The sequence below is a fragment of the Anabrus simplex genome, chromosome 1, assembly GCF_040414725.1.
Source record: "Anabrus simplex isolate iqAnaSimp1 chromosome 1, ASM4041472v1, whole genome shotgun sequence".
NCBI classification, from domain to species: Eukaryota; Metazoa; Arthropoda; class Insecta; order Orthoptera; family Tettigoniidae; genus Anabrus; species Anabrus simplex.
In genome coordinates, this window is record NC_090265.1 from 599,635,805 (window position 1) to 599,657,932 (window position 22,128).

The following is a 22,128-nucleotide window of genomic DNA, read 5'->3' on the forward strand; positions in this document are numbered from 1 at the left end:
TCTCGAGTGATGTCATGGGGAATCCCCATTCATAGCCCCTCCTGGGTCTAGATGGGCTTGCCTTCCGCTGCGGGCCCCCGTTGCATGAAGAAATGTATTGCGCAATAGGTCGCAAACAAAGAAATCCCGTAAAATAACTTTAACAGACTCAATTTATCTGTCTTAATAATGCAGATATTAATTAATTTCGGTCTCCCTTTCTTTAAATAGCATTGCGTCCATAATTTCAAGGATCAGTATTAACCAAAGGTCCTTGGATCATGCCCCTGTCGGGTGCAATACATTATAATTATCTAAAGGTTCAGTGTACCTGCGAGGAACTTATACAATACCATGCGTTCATTCTTTTTTGAGCGACTGTACATTTGATCGACGAGTACCATCAAAGTGAGATGAAAAGTTGTATGATTCGTGAGTTATTTTCATTTGAATTCTCCAGTGTTGTGTAATTTAAAATATTACGTGTATCGTCACCATATTCTGTAGTTATTTCAAGCACTTGACTGTTGTTCATGTTTTTCTTTTTTGTGGAAGCATGCTATAGTTTTCTAGAAGTGCAGAAATATCAAGTCCATCACTGGGCAGGAGGATACTCGGAATGAGGAGGTAAAGGCTAAGTTAGGAATGAACAGGGTGGATGAAGCTGTAGGTATAAACTAGTTTCGATGGTGAGGTCATAGAAGAGGACGGGTTACCTATGAGAATAATGGACTCGACCATGGAGAGTAAGAGAAGCGGAGGAAAACTAAGACGAATATTGTTGTAACCAAGGTTGAAATTTACAAATCACAACTTTTATTGCTTCACTTTATGATATTTACACAAATAATTGAAATTTATTTTGAAGCAAAAAGGAATATTGAATCTTGAGAAAAGTCTGTCTTTATACAATATGTACAGGTTTACAGTTTTTATATACACTTCTATCTTGAAAAGATAGTCTTTGTGAACTGACACGTTGATAGTCGAGAACTATCTGGCACACTAACATAAATGTCTTTGAGAGTCCTTGTTTGTTGAAGTGCCTGAATTCCTAAAAAGCAAGTTCAATTGATTGAAGAAATTCCACCTAGCGAAACTAAGGGAGCTTGCATAACTTAGGGAATGAAAATGGCTTGTAAAAGAATTACGGAACATAGGCAGCGGAAACAGGTAAGGGAGCGGTGACCAGAGGTGAAACCTCGTACTGCCAGAAATTCAGTCCACCTGGTCGAAGCACATTTTCAAGAGGAGTAGCCTCCGTGCTCGACGTAGGGTGTATTCTGGAGCTGGACACCGGGGCAAGTGGGCAAGTGAGCAGGCAGGGAGCTCCTATTTATAGTACACTCGATGGTCAGGCACGCGCACTGAGGGCTGCGCGTCGAAGCTGGCAGAATGATACACAGGCGCGCGTACAGCTGGCTGGCGGAGCGAGAAGGGAGCGCCGGACATACAACAAATATAGTTCCAGTATCTCGCTACAACGTAACGCACAAGACCGGGCGAGTTGGCCGTGCGCGTAGAGGCGCGCGGCTGTGAGCTTGCATCCGGGAGATAGTAGGTTCGAATCCCACTATCGGCAGCCCTGAAGATGGTTTTCCGTGGTTTCCCATTTTCACACCAGGCAAATGCTGGGGCTGTACCTTAATTAAGGCCACGGTCGCTTCCTTCCAACTCCTAGGCCTTTCCTATCCCATCGTCGCCATAAGACCTTTCTGTGTCGGTGCGACGTAAAGCCCCTAGCAAAAAAAAAAAGTAACGCACAAGTGATCTCGATAGCTTGAGGAGTCTCCTGTCCAGCCATGGTCAACGAATACTTTTTTAAGACTTTCTATAGTTCTGTTGCGAGCTGTAAAACGGGGGATATTTTTAAATGGAAACATATTCTGTTGCTCTATTACAGTTTTAAATATTCTACTGGTATCTGTGGTTTCTCCATAACAAAGATTATTAATGTAATCCCCATATTGTACTCTCCAGATCTCCTCAAGTATTAAAAATAGCTATTTTCTCTCCAACTACTATAAACAAAAACTTTAATAACTTCAAAAATATGATATTTTAATGGAAATTTCAGCAAATGTTCCTCTAAATATGTACTAGTTCCCTGCAAAAAATAGTATGCCTGAGACCAAAAGTTTAAGGACAGGAATCATGTTCATGAAATATGCAGGTGTCCTTAAACTTTGGTAGAACCTGTACTTGGCTTTCGAGGGTCAACTTGCAGTTCAGATTTCTTAAATTTAAAAAAATGCTATATTGAATTTGAGTGAAGATCTGTCTTTTCGCGGTTGTTGCGAGAAGGTCTGGTATCTCAATTAATAATTTTATCCGTGAAATAAATTTCCCCTTTCATATTTTCCGCAATATTACGTTTTGTTAAGATAGTACTCTACAGTGTTTTTGTCTGTGGAGCGATGGTGGGAATAGTTAACATTGGAAACAGTTCATTCATTGCTGTTATCAAACATTTGAATTATGGATGTGATGACTGAACTCTTCGACGCAGTGTCTATAGTTAAGGGTTGCCTACTAACAGATCCTGAAATATTGCCAATATTTTGAATAAGGCCCGTAGCCAGTACAGACTTCTTAACAACCTCTGTATGACCAGCATTTTAATATTCGATAATAAAACAACCAATGGAATTTACTGCCGCTTAAGGAACAACGAACAGTTGTTTAGTGTTGACGGAGATTATATTTACAAGCAAATATTTCTACTAGGTGAAGCAGGAATGTCTCTTGTTGACTTACAAGTGCTGAAAATTTGATCAAATATTTCCAAGAAAATTGGGCATTAAGTAACTCACCTGAAGTAAAAACCATTGCTTAACGAGACTGTTGAGCTTGTCTTCATTGAATGAATTATCGAATGGACTGACGATCAAAAACATTTGCGTATGTCATTAGTAAAAGCTCATCTGTGTTTCACATCTCTGTCACCATTTAAAACACTTTATTGTTTCACGACTTTCAAACTTTTTGTACCCAACTGTCCCTGGGTCGAAATGAGGATTGCTGGTGGTTTTGTTTTCCATTGTTGGCAACGGAGTTGGTGAGTTGGTACCCTTGTGCCAGACTCCTCACTCTTATCTTTCCTACCTGACCTCCGTTTGTCAAATTTTCTTCTCTTCCGATCCTTCTTGCTGTGGGCGACGGTGTTAAAATATATCCTCGGTATCTCCTGCCTGACATAAGAGGCGACAAAAGGGAGACCCCACGGGCTCCTTTCATCTCTCCTATCTCACCCTCCCTAACGAACTCTAACTCTCTTACGACCTCTAAGGTGAGATTTGAAAGGTCTTCCATTTTCACGACTCCCGTAGCCCTTCTACTTCTTTTAGCGCAACCCTCAATCTTCGATAGATCAGAATTTTCATTCTCCTGTGATTAATATTCAGAAGGGATAATGCTCTCGACGTTTCTCTCCTTAAAACAATCACCACCATTATGATTGCTTTTGTTTTTATTTTTCGTGATTTTTACATTTCAAGTGTTCACAATACATCAAACGCGGCAGAGTGCCAATATTTATTTTGTTTCATGAAATAGATCACCAAGGCAGGGTCTTCTTCTTTCTTCTTCTGCCGCTTTTTCTCCACACAAGTGGGTTTGGCCCTGTTTTACGGCAGCATGCCCTTCCTGACGCCAACCCTATGTAAAGAGATGTAATCAGTAATCTCTATTGCGTATTAGTCTACTGTAGTGGTTGGTAGTGCAGTGCGTTGTCTGAATAAGAAGAGGAAAGCGTTGGGAGAAACACAAACACCCAATCCCCGAGCCGAAAGAATTAATCAGACGCAATTAAAATCCCCGACCCGGCCGGAAATCGAACCCGGGAACCGCTGAACCGAAGGCCCCAACGCCGACCATTCAGCCAAGGAGTCTGACACTAGGCAATAATAATAATAATAATAATAATAATAATAATAATAATAATAATAGACTGGAAGTTAGGCAAAATGTCTTTTTTATATAGGTGGATACGAATTGTCACATAGAGAGAAACATGTTTCCGTACGTTTGGGAACGGTAGGACCAGTTATTATTTTGCCTTTTTCGCCTATTTTAGCTTCCGTAGCCTATTTGATAGCTTAATGCATTTTTAGCTTTTTTAAAATAATTGTGGATATTTTCTGCAGTTATTTATGTATTAAATTAATTCGTGAAAAAAAAACTATATAATTCCAATGAAATGAAATGTCGTATGGCTTTTAGTGCCGGGATATCCCAGGGCGGGTTCGGCTCGCCAAGTGCAGATCTTTCTATTTGACTCCCGTAGGCGACCTGCGCGTCGTGATGAGGATGAAATGATGATGAAGACAACACATACACCCAGCCCCCGGGTCATTGGAATTAACCAATAAGATTAAAATCCCCGACCCGGCCGGGAATCGAACCCGGGACCCTCTGAACCGAAGGCCAGTGCGCTGAACGTTCAGCCAACGAGTCGGACATTCCAATGTACTGTATTGATAATAAAGAAAAAATTCATTTTAGCTTAATAGATAAAAACATTTACATAAATGACGTGAGGTTTGCCAGGTCACGTTCTTGCTACGTATATTTGCGTGCTCGTGGTGATTATCGTTTTGAAAGGAATAACAATTTGGTGGAAGTGGAAGAAACGCCAGACTCAGCTAGTGGAACCGTGGTCGCCAACCCACCCTCCCAAGTTGAGAGGCCCTGGTCCCCCTTTTAGTCACCTCCTCTTACCACAGACAGGGCATACCGTTGACGTTATTTTATCATCCCCACCCACACAGGGATGTAAGTTTAAGTACTAAAATGTTATGCAGATGTGTGTTTCGTAGCTTACATGAATGCATCTTTATTATTTTAGTACCCAACTTTTGTCATTATGAATGCCTATTTAATTATTTTACTGCCCATTTCCTAAATGGTAAGTGCTTATTTGCCTGCATATTTTAGCAAAATTAAATGCTTAAACTTCCGGGATATAATAATAATAATAATAATAATAATAATAATAAAAATAATAATAATAATAATAATAATAAGACGAGGCTGAGTAGCTCAAGTGGTGGCGGAACTCAGGTTAGTGGACTTGATCCCGACACCCAGTCCGCTGGTATTTGAAGGTAGATTTACTGACACGTAAAATAACTCCTGTGGGACAAAATTCCGACACTTTGGCGTCTCCGAAAATCGTAAAAGTAGTTAGTGGGACGTAAAATTATTATTATTATTATTATTTTATTATTTTTATTATATTATTATTATTATACCGGGGGTACACATTCTCCATCCGTTTAAACTGCGCGCCTTCTATATGGCCATTTATATCTTTTTTTTTTTTTTGCTATTTGTTTTACGTCGCACCGACACAGATATGTCTTACGGCGACGATGGGATAGGAAAGGCCTAGGAATTGGAAGGAAGCGGCCGTGGCCTTAAGTATTTATATCATTGAACTTGAACTAATGTAATGCAAGATACCTGAGTTTGCAACTGTTAGATGTCTCTACCATCGGCCTAAGTGCCACCTCTGGCGGCATTAAGGACAATTAATTCTTAAGGGAAAGTTAACCTTAGTTTTGAAGATTGTTTTGTTCTTGTGTCAAGGTTGTAAACACTTCGCCTCCCCCCCCCCCACCTCACTCTCATGTGTCTATCAACCAATTAGAAATTTTGCGAACATTTTCTCTAGCCAATTAAAATTGCGGGTTTGTGCAGGCATCTGGCCTATCTGTAGAGTTCTGGAAACTTCCCCTCGAAATACTATAAAAGCTGGGTGCTTTAAGGCTGTATTGTTATCTTCATCGCTCCGGTTTATTGTGTGCGGCGTGTACCAAGGGGGCAGGGGACGAAGGTCGGCGTTCGCAAGGCCCAGCAACTCAAGGTTTTGGCAAACGTTTCTTAACATATAATAATAATAATAATAATAATAATAATAATAATAATAATAATAATAATAATAATAATAATAATAATAATAATAATAATGTTATTTGCTTTACGTCCCACTAACTAATTTTGCGGTTTTCGGAGACGCCGAGGTGCCGGAGTTTAGTCCCGTCGGAGCTCATTTACGTGCCAGTAAATCTACCGACACGAGGCTGTCGTATTTGAGCACCTTCAAATACCACCGGACTGAGCCAGGATCGAACCTGCCAAGTTGAGGTCAGAACGCCAGCGCCTCAACCGTTTGAGCCATTCAGCCCGGCTTTTAACATATTATAGCCCCGGCAGATAACTTGAGGGGAAGATCTCAAAGCTGTTTTATGTCATGTAAATTTCTAAACCTGGTGGTTTAAATGTCCTACGAATTCTGTTTTATTCGCTACTGCGAAATATGTCATGTAAGGGAACAAAGAGTGATTTCCCTGTGTTGATTCCCATTCAACTTGGTATGGGGTGAGTTTCTTATACTCTATAGTTTCTTAACACTCTTTTGGTATTTAATGTTTCGCATTTAGCCAACCCGACGTAGAATAAGCTTAGCTTCTGTATCTTTGGGCCATGAGCCCATATAGGGTTTGAAGAGTTTTCTAGAAGGAGTGCAGGTTTTTCGCCTCCTTGCATTTTATTTTTGGCCGATCATTAGCACTTTTTCTTTTTGCATTGTGGCCATTTAGTATGGGCACTCATTGCCCTTGTTTATGTTTCTGGAAGAGAAATTGAAAAACTGTTGAGCAGAAGTGACTGTAAATACCTCATTTGAAGGTTGTCAGGTGCGCTGAAGAAATGTATGTCTCTGAGAGACTAGACTGTATTAATTTTGGAGCTCAGACTCCTAGGCTACGGGAGTTAGTGAAGCAGATCGTATATTAGCCCCAGGGGCTCTGAACTTTGGTTGACGACTACGGGGCCCTCAGCTGAGTCCTGGCATTACTTCCACTTACCTGTGCCAGGCTCCTCACTTTCATCTATCCTATCCGACCTCCCTTGGTCAACCCTTGTTCTTTTCCGCTCCCGACGGTATTACGTATGGAGACCTAGGGAGTCTTTTATTTTCACGCCCTTTGTGGCCCTTGTCTTCCTTTGGCCGATATCTTCATTTTTCGAAGTGTTAGATCCCTTCCTTTTTTCTCTCTGATTAGTATTATATAGAGGATGGTTGCCTAGTTGTACTTCCTCTTTAAACAATAATCACCACCACCACCTTGTATATTATCATATTGATAATTCTCTCTAGTTTTGTACCTGATTTTGGACTTCAAGTCATTGTTGTTGGAGCTGACGAGCTCATTATTATATATTGTTGTTTATTCAGATTTTCCATCTATAAAATTTTAAGAAAAAGAAAGGAAATAAATAAAATTTCAAAATTTAGTGCTTTAACTTTTGCTCTGGTCATTTCCCTGTCCTCCCATTCACCCCGGCACCTTCGTACACTTCTCTAATCCACGACATTTCTGGAGCAATTATTATTATTATTATTATTATTATTATTATTATTATTATTATTATTATTATTATTATTATTATTATTATTATTATTATTATTTATTTATTTATTTATTTATTTATTTATTTATTTATTTATTTATTTATTTATTTATTTATTTATTTATTTCAGTTATTCAGTTCCAGGCTTTCTAGAGTGGCACAATTTAGACAGCCTGTATACCAACTTCTGCCGTCGAATTGTCGCTACCTCGAACCTGTGAACTTGGGATCATGATGCGAACACTCAAATTCTTATGGACCATAGGAAACAGAGGAATTAGATGATCAAATTTCTCAATTGAGTTTTCTTTAATGCATGCTTCACTTCTCCATTGAGGGGTTCCAATTTTTTAGTGATACACGTAGCTATTTTCTTAGTGATAATCGTGGAAAAGCAGTCTCTTATTTATATTAAACACATTTAACTAACCACAACACATTCATCCATCCCTGAGGACGGGCTCGAACCAGTAGCCACGCAGAAGCTTAGTTGGAATGCTTACACTACGCCGGCCGGCAACTGAATTATTGTATAGCCTCGAGCTTTGACCCGCTCTTTCCTCCCTGTCTTTGGATTTTGGGAGGTTTCTTTGAAAATGCATTAGAATTGAAATATTTTCCTGGGACTGGAAGGTATTGGAGTAGATGTAGCTGCAAAGATCGTGCCACTGTCAACGATACCACACACGGGCGGCTTTTGGCCGGGGTTGCACTTGTCGCAGGCACACACCACGCGCTAGCATGTGGTTGTAAGAGACGCGAGGCGCGGGGCAGAGGGGCCGCTAAAATTAGCGTGGCGGGGCGCCGAACCTAACGTTCACTCCGTCCGCTCTTACATTCCGCCTGCCAGCAGTAGTGAGTTTGTCCCGACCTGAAGGAACTGGCGCGGCTTGGCTGATATCTGCAGAATCAACTCTTCTCCTGAGAGGTAGGCCATAAAACATACAAGCTGGCCGCAAACCGGTGAGCATATTTTCTTGCCATTCCTATTTTTTTTAAAGTGTGGTGAACTGAATATCGACGAGAACAACTATGAATACGCACTCTTCCCTCAAATTCCAGCGTATCGCATGCTTTAGTCAGATGCTGAGATTTTTTCGAAACATCATTACACAAAGGACTCGGGGTTATCTATTCAGACTCTACGAATTAAAACATGAAGATTAAAGTATTTGAAGGAATTCGTATCAGTGGATGGATAATAGCCGTGCGATAAGTGCATAGGGAGAATAGTGAGACACTTCCTATTAAAAGTAGATTAAACTGTTCAGGGCGTTGACAAGAAACAGTGTTTTTGGCGAGTTGCCAAAGAGGAATGTGGATCGTGGAGTACAGACAATTGAAAATTAATGGTGCGACAATTGTAGGAATCTCCAACACCAGACTTGTCTCATTTCATACTATATTTATTTTTAAACAGATTCGTTACTGCTCTCAGGTCTTTGGTATCTACAACCACCATGATGAAGAGCTTTCACGTAAACTGTTGTCCATAATAATATTCCTTATATGCGTGATCAGAATATAGCTTATTTGAAGCTTCAGTATTTCAATTGTAATTTAAGCTTTACATGCTTGGACACAAATTAAACTTGGACTTTGGCCCAGTCATTTGTACGATCGCCATCAAGGCCTCGTTGGATCACTTGCAGAGCATCCTCACATTTCAACAATCTCAGTGGTTTAGTCGATTAGTCGTCATCCGTCTGTTCACAAGATATCGAGGTCGGCCCCGGGTGAGGTCGATGTCATTTGTGGATGTTTAAATGCTTAACAGCGCCATGTTTTCTAGCACGTTACAGAAATACTGTGGGATAAAATTCTGACACATCAGCGTCTTTCAAAAACCAAATAAATTGTTTGCTATTTTGCTTTAAGTCGCACCGACACAGTTAGGTCTTATGGCGACGATGGGATAGGGAAGTGCTATGAGTGTGAAGGAAGCGGCCTTGGCCTTAATTAAGGTATAGCCCCAGCATTTGTCTGGTGTGAAAATGGGAAACCACGGAAAACCATCTTCAGGGCTGCCGACAGTGGGGTTCGAACCCACTAACTCCCGGATGCGAGCTCACAGCTACGCGCTCCTAACCGCACGGCCAACTCGCCCGGTCAAATAAATTGTATAAACCGTCTTCTTCTTCTTCTCCTTCCCACACCTTGATGGAGTCACGGGTGCAAACTGTGTCGCATATGTGAACGTAGTCCCTTTTTTACGGCCAGTTGTCCTTCCTAACGCCAGCCAACTCAATGTGGAGCGATGCATTCACTATTGCGTGACCTGTGATTTGTGGTAGTGCGGTGTATGGATATGAAGAGAAGTGTGTTGGTACAAACACCCAGTCTCCGAGTCCGAGCAATTAACCAGATGCAGTTAAAATCTTCGGCTCGCTAGGAACCGAACCCACGACCCTTTGAACCGAAGGTCTTGATGTTACCGAGCTCGATAGCTGCAGTCGCTTAACTGCGTCCAGTATTCGGGAGATAGTAGGTTCGAACCCCACTGTCGGCAGCCCTGAAAATGGTTTTCCGTGGTTTCCTATTTTCACACCAGGCAAATGCTGGGGCTGTACCTTAATTAAGGCCACGGCCGCTTCCTTCCCACTCCTAGCCCTTTCCTGTCCCATCGTCGCCATAAGACCTATCTGTGTCGGAGCGACGTAAAGCACCTGGCAAAAAGGTCTTGATGTTGCCCATTCAACCAAGGAGCCAGGCCAATTTAAGACACATATAAGAAATAGAATTATGCCGTATTTATTATATTCTTAGTTCTCTTTATTTTACAAGTTGCTTTACGTCGCACCGACATAGGTCTTCTGGCGACGATGGGAGAGGAAAGGGCTAGGAATGGGAAGGAAACGGCCGTGGTCTTAATTACGGTACAGTCCCAGCATTTGCCTGGTGTGAAAATGGGGAAACCACGGAAAACCATCTTCAGAACTACCGACAGTGGGGTTCGAACCCATTATCTCCCGAATACTGGATAATGGCCGCACTTAAGTGGCTGCAGCTATCAAACTCGGTTCTTAATGTTCTCCTCTACTTAAAATCATATATAATGAATGGAGCATTCATTTTATGGTTATATCAGAACGATTGCGTTAAATCCAGTGAAGGAGGATGGAGATGGTGTGGAATATAGGGGTGAAGGTCCCTATGTATTTTAATTCATTGTATTCTTGTATGACAGTGTGAGGTACATTTAGAGCTATTTTCGTAGATTAGAAATAAAAAGCCTTTCCCGAAAATATATTCCAATTTGTTTGCAAGAAGGAGCCGCGGTATTTTGGTTCATGGTGTACATGAGACCCACGTGACCGTCGCATTGGTCTGATTAGTCTACTGACGTCAGTACGGCTATGGTAGACTACTCACTGTAATGACTCCGGAATTCTGTGTACTGTTAGTAAAATAAGTCGTGTCGTTTGGTAAAGGAGACATTATATCAATGAACTCCATTTTGCAGGAAGACAATTATTCCTGTAAAAATTCCATAGCCATAAGGCAACCAGCTGCAAATTATTTCTAGCGAGATAAACACAGCAAACATCATCTCTGATGAATAAATACGTGTTAATAATTTATGTTCAAAGGAGCGATGATGAGACAACTATTGTCAGTAGCGTAGCCAGAATCGACTGTTAGGTGGAGGGGTTATAGTTACAAAATAATGATAGAACAAAATTAAGGTGTTGTTCGTGTGTGGTGCGCGCATGCATGAGTGTCACTACAAGGACACTGAATACAAGTAAATTATGTTGATATTCTGATTGCAGTATCGGTACATTAAAACATCTTACATTAAAATACAGAACAGAACAATATGATCAGGGTGAATAGTTTTACGGCGAATGGTATGTTCAGATTACAATACAAAATCCAACTTTCGAGGCTTTTTAGAAAATAGATTCAAGAGATCTGTTGGTTTTGCAATTATGTCTCTGGGAATAATCAAAAGAGCCAACCCATTGAATCGACTACGATAACTTGTTTATTGCCAGTTTCTGCTTATTTTCTTTTGAAAAAATTCCATGAGTGGGAAGGGGTTCTAACCCCCAGTAACCCTCCGCCCTTGGCTACTCCCCTGACTATTGCCATTTTCTGTTATACTGTATGTACAAAGCAACAGTTTTGGAGACAGGGCACGGTATTGAAATGAATCATTAAAATAGTTCAGGTTATGGCCCTCTTTAATAAATATTTCTTATTTGATAACTTAATATTCCAATGGCCATGTTGCTCGATAGGCTAAATTTCTACTCATTTTTTTCTTTTCGCCGATGCAGAATTGCCACAAAACAAAGAATACCAGTACTGTTTTTCAGCTGCTAATTATATACGTTTCGCGATAGTATTCATTATTGTACATTATATTTCGTTCTCATGTGGAGAATGTTATATGAGGTGTTTTCTGAGGAGTGGGTCACGCCATTGCCATAGTCACAGCGACCGAGATAAAAGCTCACCTGGACACTTCCTTCTAGTTGTACAGTACTGTATGATTCATTTCTTGGGCGTAGTGACTTCATGGTATATTTTCTCATCTCTGATGTAAGTTAATTAAGAACTGTTTTTCTTATGTATAGGCTACACATATACACATGCAACACATTTGTTAGTCTCTTCAATCGTTTCTGATGCTGAGTGGGCATTATACACAATATTAATAGTGTAGTTCCATAAACTAGTTCTACCTCTTGAGGCAGTCGTACCGTCAGAAAGGACGCATTGTCATCCTGTCGCAAACTCCGATAGAAGTGAGGCTATGACCAATGAAAGCTTTACGTGAGGAAAGACTAACAATGAATATTTCTGACTCTTTCTTTCTTTCTTTATTTATTCGTACAAAAAGTAGGGGAGACTTGGCTAAATCCGCAATATAATGGAAAATTGAGAGCATGACAGATACCGAGAATGATTATCAAAATAATACTTATACACTAGAACAACAGCTGTTACGTATACTTTCTTTCTTTCTTTCTTTCTTTCTTTCTTTCTTTAATACTTCATAACAATATTATAATTATTTGTTTAATTAATGCACTTAATTTTAATTGTAATACTTCGGATAAATCCGCCATAAAAATAAAAACCAACCCCTTGACGCTACATCCCTGATGTACCATGGCCTACCAAGCAACCGCTGCTCAGTCCGAAGACCTGTAGATTACGAGGGGATGCATGGTCGACGCGTCGAATCCTCTCGGTCGTTATTCTTGGATTTCTAGACCTGAAATGTCAGACAGCTCTTCAATTGTTCTCATGTAGGCTGAGTTGACCTCGAACTAGCACCCAGATTCAGGTAAAAATGCGTGACTTGGTCGGGAGTCGAATCCGGAGCCTCCGGGTAAGGGGAAGGCTTACTTTTCCTAGAGTCCAGAGCCTGCCTGTAATTCCCCTGCAGTCCAGGTGATTTAGCAGCATGGTATGGCTAAGTCCACAATAGTCCATTAATTCGTTGTCGGGAACACTGCAAATAATACTCGTTGAAAGTATGAATAAATGTTGTAGAAATTTTCACCTTTAAGAAGCTGTCTTGCAAACACTGCTACCGTAGGCTCGGTCCGTAGATGGCAACTTTCCGACTTTCGCAATAAAAACAGCATACCGAAGTGTCGTTTACACTCGTGCTTCTCAGCTATGGAATCAAGTGCGTCAAGATATGAAATGACGAGAGCTGGAAAATAACCGAGTAAAAGTAATCGAATTGCTTGCAACAATTCATTCTTATTATTTTTTAATTGTATTCGTTACTTATTTCACACCAGGCAAACGCTGGGACTGTACCTTAATTAAGGGCACGGTCGCTTCCTTCCCACTCTAAGGCCATTCCTATACTATTGCCACCATAAGACTTACGTGTCGGTGCGACGTAAAGCAAAATCTAAAAAAATATGTTACTTTTAAAAGTTGCTTTACTTCTTGAAATAAATTATAGTACTCGTTACATTCTAGTAATTGATATACGAACATCGCAAGGAAGCAGAGACGAGAAAAAATAAATGTCAGTGAAGATCACTTTTTTGGTTCTACTACAGCGGAGTCAGTTACTTCACCAGTTCTGGGTGAGGTATTTTCTTACCTCTCCAGTACTTCAAAAGACATCATATTTACACCAAAGATGTTCTTAAAATTAAACACAGGTATTCCTTCAAGTTGCCCTGTAGGGCATCTTTTCAGTAAATGCAAGGATGTACTTTCCCCAAACAACGTTGAGGTTTAGCGATGAGAATCTTAAAATCCAATTAATTCATTTGCGAAGTAAATGGAAAAATTATATGAAGCACTAAAAAGTTATTAGCTAAAATAAAAATGGTGGGAAAATATAATTTCGAAAGTTCCAAGCTATCATTAATTAGTCTCGCCTAGTGATGAGAGACACCTACGGCCTAATGTTTTTAACAATGTACGTCGCACCGGCACAGATAGGTCTTATGACGACAATAGGAGACGAAAGGACTAGGGGTGAGAAGGTGTGTCTGGTTTGAAAATGGGAAAGCACACGGGAAACCAACTTCAGAGCTGCCGACAGGGGATATTTGTGCCAGGCTTCTCTCTTTCATGTATCCTTTCCGACCTCCCTTGGTCAACTCTTGTACTTTACTAATCCCGACTCTATTAGGTTTCCGAGGGCTGGGGAGTCTTTCATTTTCATGCCCTTCGTGGCCCTTGTCTTTCTTTGGTCGATACCTTCATTTTTCGAAGTGTCGGATCCCTTCCGTTTTTTCTCTCTGGTTAGTGTTAAATAGAGGATGGTTGCCTAGTTTGTACTTCCTCTTAAAACAGTAATCACCACCACCACCGCCGCCGCCGACAGTGGGAGTTCAAACCCATTATCTCCCGAATGGAAGCTCACAGCCCCGTGGCCCAAACCGCGCAGCCACTCAATCGGTTTTTTTATATGCACCTTGTATGTTGTATGTTTTGCCACATAATATTATTTTCAAATGCAGTAATTTTGTATGCTCAGCGGATAATATTGTTAGATAATAATGCAGTGTGCAGCAAAGGGAACAGAACTGAAATTAAAATCTTGCTCTGAAAATCAAGATACGTCACTGTAACATGCAAGGTGACGACGGAAACACGTGTCTAACTGCGTCGGCAGCGCATGTGTTCAAAATGTGTACCGTCACATTTCACGTATTGCTCATAACAGTGCTGTAGATTGTGGAACATGTTGATGAACATAGGTTGCCGCAAGGGCACAAAAATCTCTATCTTCTCCCTTAATTCATGGTATGCTGAAAGAATCCGTTTTACGCCATATAAGCCTTTCTTTCTTTCTTTCTTTCTTTCTTTCTTTCTTTCTTTCTTTCTATCTTTCTTTCTTTCTTAATCTGTTTACCCTCCAGGGTTAGCTTTTCTCTCGAACTCTGGGACGGATCCCACCTCTACCGCCTCAAGGTCACTGTCCTGGAGCATGAGACTTTGGGTCGGGAAATACAACTGAGAAGGAGAACCATTACTCGCCCAGGCGGCCTCACCTGCTGTGGGATGTCAGGGGATGGGAAGATTGGAAGGGATAGACGAGGAAGAGGGAAGGAAGCGGCCGTAGCCTTAAGTCAGGTACCATCCCGGCATTTGCCTGGAGGAGAAGTGGGAAACCACAGAAAAACACTTCGAGGATGGCTTAGGTGGGAATGGAACCACCCTCTACTCAGTTGACCTCCAGAGGCTAAGTGGACCCCGTTCCACCCCTCATACCACTTTTCAAATTTCGTGGCAGAGCTGGGAATCGAACCCGGGCCTCCGGGGGTGACAGCTAATCACACTAACCACTACACCACAGATGCGGACCCATCTTTATCTTCATGTTATAATCTTTCCTAGTTTTAAAAGCTCCGCTCAAGCTCATTCGTCTACTTATGTCATTCCACGCCAACTCTCTACTGACAGCTTATCCCCGACCCCGTATCAGGAAACGGGACCAAGTGGTAGATATCACTGTGCTATGCTCATGGCTGTCATGTCCTGCATCATGACGTCGGGAATAATAAACCGTGCAGAGTTCGACATTCTTAGTTTTGTAGCATACTGCTTGCACCCTCTGGACGAGTAACGTCCGGACTAGCAGGAAGCCTGCAAGACATCTCGGTGGCCGAGCTGTACTCTACGTCCATCAGAATTCATATCGGAAGTACGCATCCTCGGTTCGTCCGCCGACCATTACGTAAACGTCGTATATGTTCATTGATATTGATGACTACGAGCTGTTCGTGGTCCTGCTTTGAAAACTGATTGTCTCTGGTGTTGTTACTCAGGTGTGAAGCATAGAGAATAACCGGAAGGATGACGTCTCCTCGGTGAGAGATAATACTGCGCCTGGGTTGGCGGAGCGTGCCTTAGCCTTGCACACGAGCAAATACGATAATGATTTCTGCTATTGAAGGGAGAAATAATTTCTCTAATAAAATGCACTCTTGTGTTGTTAAGCACGGCGTGAAAATAATAACATAGCACGTACATACAGTATATAGGCCTAATTATTAAAATAAACGTTCTAGCACGTACATACAGTATATAGGCCTAATTATTAAAATAAACGTTCTGTTTCAGTATAATGCCCATATCCACTGATGTTGGTGCTGATTATTGTGGCAACAATCCCCTCTTCACACGAACGAGAGAAAGAAATAGAAGATTTCTGACTTTTTTAAAGATGAGGGTCTCAGTGAAAAATGGGGAAGGGCCATGAAGGGTGTGAAAATGAAGGATTTCGTAGACCTCAACTTTTGGTCTCTAAGGGCTTCAGTGACTTTAGCTTTGTAAGGAGTAGGCAGTTAATACTTTTCCTTCAATGATAGACGATGTGTTACAAACTCGGGGAGATCAAGAGATGAATACGAATTGTAATCAACCTGATTGAATGAGAACCACAACACTTATAAGATTCGGTGCCCAAATTATTTGGACACGTAAAATTAAACCAAAATGAAAATCCACAGCCTGTTTCCAGTCATTCAGGAATGGAATGAATGAAGCCCCCTTCTAGCGGCGAGGATAGGAAATGTGCCGGTTGCCGAAGCCTGTCGCACTCCTCTGGGGCAATGATTAATGACTGACAGATGAAATGAAATGATATTGGAGAGTGTTGCTTGAATGAAAGATGACAGGGAAAACCGGAGCATCTGAAAATAGTGTCCTGCCTCCGCTTTGTCCAGCACAAATCTCACATGGAGTGCCCGGGATTTGAACCACGGTATCCAGCGGTGTGAGGCCGGCGCGCTGCCGCCTGAGCCATTGAGGATAATAATAATAATAATAATAATAATAATAATAATAATAATAATAATAATAATAATAATAATAATAATAATAATAATAATAATAAAATAATAATAATAATAATTTCTGACTTCAGAAAGGCATACGACTCCATTGAACGCGATGTGTTGCTTCCAAATAATTGCCGAAATGGGAGCGACGAAAAACTGCCAGCGGTAATACGAGCAGCCCTGACTAATATCATCTCCAAAGTAAAATTCCACGGATGCTATTCTGTATCCTTTGAAATTAAACAGGTGTTAGGCAGGGAGATGGTCTCTCACCACTCTTGCTCAGCTGCGTACTGGAGAAAGTAATACAGGAGTAGCATCAGGTACAATAAAGTGGAAACTTGTTCAAACTTTGAAGGATTGGGACGAAGAAGAATGGAGTAGAAATCGACTGATTGGCTTTTGCGGATGATATAGTCTAGCAATTATGACAGAAAAATTTGAATCTGCAACAGAAGAAATTAGTGTGCTGAAAGAGGTAGCAGAACAAACGAGCTTGCAGGTATCCTTTGAAAAGACAGAAGGAATTTCAAACATGAAAGACTGCACGACCCAACTGAACACCAAATATGGAACAATAAACAGTGTGAGTTTAAATAGTGGATCCAATCAAACGGACTAGATACAGAGCCCATAGCAGCCAAAGCAAAAAATTAAATAAATAAAAGAGGTAGCTTTTCAAACCACCCGGAACATACAGTATATAACAAAATGTGTTTTTGTATAATTACCAAAATTCACCATTACAACGCTGTCGTTAGGCCGGTATCTCTCTATGCGCCAGTATGCCTTATCCTCTCTCAGAAATGCGCGCTCGCTAAGTTAGATCGAAAAGAGAGAATTATTCTCCATAACACTCTTGGCCCAAACTACAAAAACAGGATCTACATAAGAAAATCCAGACAAGAAATCTACACTAAGATACAGAAGATCACGGACACAATGCGCAAACGCAGGACTTGCTTCTACGGTCACGTACGACGAATGGACGACTCTCGATTGACAATTTCGACTTAAAACCAAAAACAACAACAACAACGTCAAGAAAGACCTCGAAGAAATGGGCCTACGACCAGATGACGCGCATAAACGATACCTTTTCAGAACAAGCACTGCGACTTTTGGGACTTTCCGAGGTGAGGAATGGACAACTGGCGAAAAGTGGTCGGATGAACGCCGTGCTGGACACAGCAAGCTAATGAAAAACTACTGGATCATTCGAAAACTGAATAAACGCCAGAATGTATAATGAAGCTTACCGTGGTGCCTAGTTAGCATATTAGCGAATAATAAATTAATAAAATAATTTCTCCACATATTTTATGCCAATAATACAAATAATACCTGTTCCTAAACGTTCTCTCATGAGTTCTGATTGATTTAAGAGCTGTCATCATGGCTTTCGAAGAAGAGCTTGCGTAACTGATCTCCCTTGCTTCTACCATCCTCCGTTGGTCGATAGCATGCCTACCTCTTACCCGGAAGCCCGGGCTTCTCCCGGCCAGGTCAGGGATTTTTACCTGGACCTGACAGACCGTTGGAGGTCCATGTAGACTACGTGATTTCCACTGATGAGCTAGTAGACGGTGAGATGATGCTCCCGGTCTACAAAGCTAAGGCCAGTTACACACACGGCGGATTTTACCGAGCGGATTATTTTGGTCGGAGATTTAACCGTCGCCGCTGGCCGGAAAAATTTCCGTCGTACGAGTAGATGCAGCAGTTTCTGAAACCAACTCACTTCCTCATGAGATGTTCAAATTATTGATTGCTTGTGTAGTTGGAAATGAACAGAGCAGCTTCTAGCGTTATAGTTATTCCGTCGTCGAATGAAAAGGAGAAGAAACAATCGACTGATTTGGGTTCATACAATTAATGAAAGGAGAGATAAGGTTGGCACTTTCTACACGTTATTTGAAGAGTTGGGGCAGCATGACACGAAATTCTTCAATTATTTCAGAATGTCGATGAATTCATTTGACGAATTGCATGGCCGGTTGAAAGATACCATTCAGCGCAAAAATACAAAAATCAGGAACTGTATTCAACCAGTAGAAATGTTGACAATAACGCTGGGGTAAGTGAAAATAACTTACAAAGTTGAAAATAATATAGGGTAATACAAGAAGCAGGGATAATCATTTTCTAAAGATCTGTATTAAGAAACATTCTCAAGAATATATGAACTACAATAATACAATACAATAATAAACTCCATATTTTTACAACTAGATATGCACATCCATTGTACTTGACGAATTGAGGGAACTTGGTGTAGAACATCTTTCACTTTCTTCTTCGCCAACGAACTCGGCAAAATGTCCAGCTACTGTGGTTTGTGGATTGTGTTGTGATGGGTGTGGAGCCAGAGTTGTGTATGTTCGAGAAGTTTTTCTTGGTTGGCATAGTAGGAGTTGTGGACGATATGAGTAGCATTTCGGTCCTTGAAACTGTCCAGTGTTTTATCCCATAGAACAGTTCTTGCTTCAATTAACGATATGATAACTTAATTATCGATCATGTCAATAATGTTTGCGAAATGATACGATATTCACGATATATAAACGATGTTCACGATATATACTTCTGCCAATGTGCAGTTCAAATCACACTGCTAGCAGCTGGAGCGGTGACAATCCGCTGTGTGTGTAAACGCGCATTTGGTCACGTGGGCCACTAGTTCAAGACTTGCGGTAAAACTTCCGTCGGTTCCAGTGGCACCCGACGGCTGCACAGCGACCGCCAACGGCAAACTTACCGATCGTATTTTTTTCCGTCTAATGTGTAAGCTCTAATGTACTTCAATGGGCTACTGTTGGAACGGCAGCGAAGTTAATTTATCCGCTCGGTAAAATCCACCGTGTGTGTGACCGGCCTAAGAATAACGGCCTAGAGGATTCATTGCGTTGACCACGCTTCACCTCATAATCTGCTGATCATCGGGTTTGGTAAGCCAAAGGCCGTTGGGGCCTGTAGCGCCAGGGGTTATTTTTTATTCCCCCCAGACATTACAGCGATAATTGTCACCGAGTTACGCCAACCAACTACAAAAAGTACGGATCATATACTGTCTGCGAAACTTTTAGTGATACTGATCATTTTTTTTTTTTTTTACAGAGGTGAGAGGCGAGAAGGGAGCTTCATCGGTTGTGGTAGTTGTGCCAACCGAATGGAACGTAACACTGAATTGAAGCAAGACCAGCTGCAATACTATTGAAGAGGATGCGTCGTGCTGACCACACGACCCCTCGTAATTTGCAGGCCTTCGGGCTGAGCAGTGGTCGCTGGGAAGGCGAAGGCCCTTTCAAGGCCGTTAAGTGCCGTGGGGTTTTGGTTTGGTTTTGGAAAATTTATTCGATATGTTCTCCTCCCATTTCACCATTTCAGGTGGTGGTGGTGATTACTGTTTTAAGAGGAAGTACAACTAGGCAAACACCCGCTATATAACACTAATCAGAGAGAAGAAATGGAAGGGATCCGAAACTTCGAAAAATGGAGGTATCGGCCAAAGAAAGGGGCCACGAGGGGCGTGAAAATGAAAGACTTCCTAGACCTCGAAATAGTCTAATACCGTCGGGGTCGGAAAAAAACAAGAGGTAACTAAGAGGGGTCGGATAGGATAGATGAAAGTGAGGTGCCTGGCAGAAGTAAGTGGAAGCGATACCATAAATAAGCTAAGGGCCCCATGGTCGCCAACCCACGCTCCCAAGTTCAGAGCCCCTGGGCCCTCTTTTAGTCGCCTCTTACGACATGTAGAGGATACCGTGGGTGTTATTCTACCGCCCCCACCCACAGGGGAGTTTCACCATTTCATCTTTATACCATGATTAGTTATCAGGTGTTTACCGACTCCTACCAATTCAGCACTAGGGAGATGAAGTAAGTTTCGCGGATAGTATATACTGTATGTTTTCAGGGACGAATCTCTAATGCTACGTCACAGCGAACCCCAGATGGATATAGTCGTTGCGCCTAGAAAACCCGCTATGTGATATTTCTGCTTAGAACTCTAACAAGAAAGGTTCTGTCATCTAAGGTGCAGTATTACATGAACTGTAACAGCGAATTTTCGTTCTAAGTGATACATGTGCTGCGGGTCAGTATTTCTCCCCTCAACAGGGTCACATAGCGGTATTTCGAGGCGCAATGACGATATACTGTGTTTTAATAATACGTGTTATGATGCTGAAACATCGTTTGTTACCTCCCAAAATCCGCTGCTGATTTTAACGAAATATTTTATGTTTTAAAGAGCTCTGTGCTCACATGCCTTCCCTAGAAAATCCCTCTCCCCTTCTTTCGCCTTTCATGGTCCTAAAAATGTAAAGAGAGAGCCTCAGATGCCGTGCGTAGGCATTTTGACTTGACGTCATTTATACTGCTTGCATGTCAATTTCGACGTTATATTTTACTCTAGCAGATGGCATAGAAATTGACCTCTAGTGGGTGACCTGTGGAGGGGTTTTAATTAAACACCGCATGTGCCACTAGGGATCTTTTACATTTCGACATCGTATTATATGGAGTATCGAAAGAGCTTCTTCCCGCCCTTCAAATATTCGACCACCTCCGCCATGTCTGAATCTTCTAACTGGGGAAGCGAAGGCCACTCGACCTCTGAGACATAGCAGGATTTTTCTCATCCTTTTCTTTGTCGATACCATACTTTCGTTTCTCGAAAGAAAGGTGGGTGGGTGAGTGGATGGAGGTCGTGAAAACCGAGTGGCATCGGCTTCTTGTCAAGGCGGCCATGGTTCGAATTCTAGCCAATACAGATCCGTGTAGTTCGGATTCAAAACTAGAGGTCCCGAGGCTATGAGCACATATCAGCAGTGACGTAAAACTACAAGCTTGCTTCCTCCAAGGGTCGAACCCCTTCCACTTTCTTCTATTCTTAATTTTAGGATGGTCCGATAGTCCTGTTGCTTTACCTCTTAAAAGCAGCAGGAAGTCCCTCTGTATAGCATGATTTTACAAGGAGGGCTGATACCAAACTCTGCTTAAACCTGTCACTGTTGTCTTGACGAGTGGAAAGTGAGAGAGAAATCAATCTCTCGTAGTAAACAGAAGTACATCGTAGCTATCGGTGTTTTATTTCATTGTATTACTCGCTGTCACATAAGCGGAGAACTTTCCCATAGTATACTGCCAGTGCTTGAGTCAATGGGCTTCTAAATTCAGGACATGCAAACAATATTGATCATTACACTCAAAGTATTATTTTTGGAATTATAGAACACCCGATGGTCAGAGAGAAAGTACTGCTGTATTTAATGAAAAGTCGCTCTGTTAAGAGAATCTCCTGTAGATGAAGCCACAGAATACATCCGCGGTATCCCCAGTCGGTCGTAATAGGCGACTCAGGGGGCCATGAACTTGAGAGTGTGGGGTGGTCATCACGGAGAACATAGCTAAGTCTGGCATTGTTTCCACTTACGCACTTTTGCCAGCCTTCAAG

General features: G+C 41.6%; 1 protein-coding gene across 2 annotated transcripts in view; it reads left to right on the forward strand.

The window, feature by feature from the left end:
- The window catches only part of LOC136881282 (microtubule-associated protein futsch), a 383,949-nt gene that overhangs the window by 129,225 nt on the left and 232,596 nt on the right, over positions 1-22,128 (forward strand). The window contains exon 1 of one of the 2 annotated variants that reach the window (XM_068225088.1): positions 8,231-8,323. The exons of the other annotated variant lie outside the window; for it this stretch is intronic. The gene's annotated coding sequence lies outside the window, so the exon portion shown is untranslated. Of the gene's footprint in view, positions 1-8,230; positions 8,324-22,128 lie in introns of those variants that run through there. 2 annotated transcript variants of the gene reach the window in all.